Below are 3007 nucleotides of genomic sequence, written 5' to 3'. Positions count from 1 at the left end.
AGCAGAAGAAAAAGAACCAAGTACTAGAGCCTATACGATCACATGGGATCCCTGGATGAAGCTCCTGGCATCAGGCTTAGGCCTCACTCTACCCAAGCTGTTACAGCACCTGGAGTGTGAACCAGACAATGGAAGATGCATGTCTCTGTCTCCTCTTCTCTCTATATATGCTGACTTTCAAATAAAAAATAAATCTTTGAAGAGGATGTTCATGAAATAGTGAGTTTTAGTTATAAGACTATTGATTATGTCTTCAATATAAATATAAAGAAAATGGAATACTGTTGTAATATTTGTGACTGACTTGACATCAAGTTGAAGTTAGGGTTGAGCTTCCCAACATTTAGTTAATGTAAGTGAATTCTTTTCTTATAGTTTGGACAGATCAACCAACAAACAGATTAAAGCAAGTGTATTGGGCCTGGCATAGTACCTTAGTGGTTAAAGTATTCACCTTGCTTATACTGGGATCCCATACTGGCACTGGTTCTAATCCCAGCAGCCTTGCTCCCCATCCACTTCCCTGCTTGTGGCCTGGGAAAGCAGATGAGGACAGCCCAAAGCCTTGAGACCCTGTACCCGCATGGGAGACCCAGAGGTCTCTGGTCTCTGGTTCCTGGCTTCAGATCACCTCTGCTCTGGCCAATGCGGCTGCTTGGGGAGTGAATCAACAGATGGAAGATCTGTCTCTCCTCCTTTTTGTGTATGTGGCTTTCCAATGAAAATAAATCTTTAAAAAAAACAATAAAAATAATTATAACATTTGATAAGTCATCTCTGTGTTTAAACAAAAGCCTAGAAAAGAGTCTTACAGAACATAGATGCCTTCCTTAGATAATTTCACTTCTTTCTTGGTTGTCAATGAAGTATTTATACATATAACTGTACTGTTGTTTGCTCTTATTCTTCGCCATCATTATATCACAAAAGATCATTCACTGATTTTTCAGTTCTAGAAACAGTTTAATTTCTGCACCACCCCTTTCATGAGAAACTTAGTTATTATTTTAGGAAATAAAAGAAAGGAAAATAGTACTGGATTTCTTTTTTATAATCCCACAAAGTAAACAGAAGATCATTCTTTGTGCATCTAAGATATACAGACCATCTGTTTGTATTTAAGGATTTCTTTTAGAAGCAATCAGTCATAGCATACTATTCTTATCCTCAAAATGTGTGATATTTTGTGTTGCTATGAACACAATAAACCAGATTATTTTTTTCCAGTGAACTTCCCTTGAGGCACAAAAGGGGCATTTTGAGAAGCCACACTAACTCTCACAGCCTATTAGGGCATCACTCCTGAAATTGCTTCAAGATGCTTAGGAATAAAAAGCCTTCAAATGATTTGAAGTAATAGTTTACAAGATTGTACCTTGGTGACACAGGAATGTTTCTGCAGACGGGGCAGACCTACCTGCCAGCTCTCTGTGTGGGAGCCAGCTTCATGATTTCTAGGCCAGATTGTTAACTGGCTTTGGGACAGTGGGAAAACTCTTACCCTTTTCTGGTCTCTATTTCTTCATATGAAATGTAGAAATGTGAGATCACTTTATCTTAAGAGTCCATTTCTTTTTCTCTAAAAAGCCACAATCCACAGAGAAAAACAAACACAATCATAATATATAACAAAATGAAGAATTACATACAGCCAAGTTATGAGTGTATATGTGTGTAATTGTGGCATAATCAAGTCTTTGGTTTGAGATAGATCCTTTTCTCTCAAACTGTCTTCCCCGGTATTCTCTGCCTTGCTTCCGTGCTACTTGCTATTTAACATTCTTTTTATCAGCATTTTAACTTTTTTTTTAAAGATTTATTTATTTTATTTTTTTATTGGAAAGGCAGATATACAGAGAGGAGAGACAGAGAGGAAGATCTTCCGTCCAATCATTCATTCCCCAAGTGAGCGCAATGGCCGATGCTATGCCGATCCGAAGCCAGGAGCCTCTTCCGGGACTCCCACGCAGGTGCAGGGTCCCAAAGCTTTGGGCCATCCTCGACTGCTTTCCCGGGCCACAGGCAGGGAGCTGGAAGGGAAGCAGGGCTGCCAGGACTAGAACTGGCGCCCATATGGGATCCTGGTGTGTGCAAGGTGAGGACTTTAACCACTACACCATCATACCTGGTCCAGCATTTTAACTTTTGACTGCAGTGACAAAGCAACTAATCCCTAGCTTCGGAGAATACCTAAAGGAAAAAAGGAAAGACAAATCCTCACAGATCAATTTATAATATTACCTATCATTGTTTGGAAGAGTTGAGACCAAGCAGGTAGATTAAATGTGTTTCTAAAAGTTTTACATAGTTAATAAATCCAACTAAGTTTTAAGCCGAGCTTACTTAGTTTGAAAACCTCAAATGAAAGTTGTGCAAATATTGTCCACATCAACTCTTACAACTTTCTCAAGACTCTATCCAGGAACTTGCTGTTCATGGAATAAGCTTTTCTATTTACCTCTACTCAGGAAGCTCCATAAATGGTTGTTGATATGTATGATGTTAAAGTTTGTGCACAATTGAAAAATAATCTTTTTTCTGCAATATCATCTCTATTTGGAAACATTCTGGAAATGCTAATGATATTACTGCATGTTCTACATTCTGGCAAAGATATGTGGTAGAAAACCTAGAGTTGGGTTTCTTTTGTTGCATCTGCATTACTTCGCCATAGCTCCTGAAAGTGGCAGCCAACAAAAGATGCTACAAAAATCCCTCTTTCACAAGAAGCCTCAGGGTTTGCTTTTGGAAGGCTGGCTTTGTGATACAGCAGGTAGACCAGTGACTTGAAATACAGGAATCCCATATGGGTGTGGATTTGAGTCCCAGTGCTCTATATTAGATCTAACTCCCTGCTGATGGTCTGGAAAAGCAGTGGAAGATGATGCAAGTGCTTGGGTGCACGACACCCACGTAAACAACCTGAAAGAAGCCTTTAGTTTCAACCTAACTTGGCTTTGGCACTTGTGATCATCTGCACAGCCAGACACAAGATCTCTGTTTTGGG

This window comes from Ochotona curzoniae, unplaced genomic scaffold, assembly GCF_017591425.1.
Source record: "Ochotona curzoniae isolate NIBS_2020 unplaced genomic scaffold, NIBS_Ocur_1.0 scaffold_1037, whole genome shotgun sequence".
Classification (NCBI taxonomy): Eukaryota; Metazoa; Chordata; class Mammalia; order Lagomorpha; family Ochotonidae; genus Ochotona; species Ochotona curzoniae.
The sequence above is the reverse complement of the archived record's forward strand: the minus strand, read 5'-3'. Positions refer to the sequence as shown.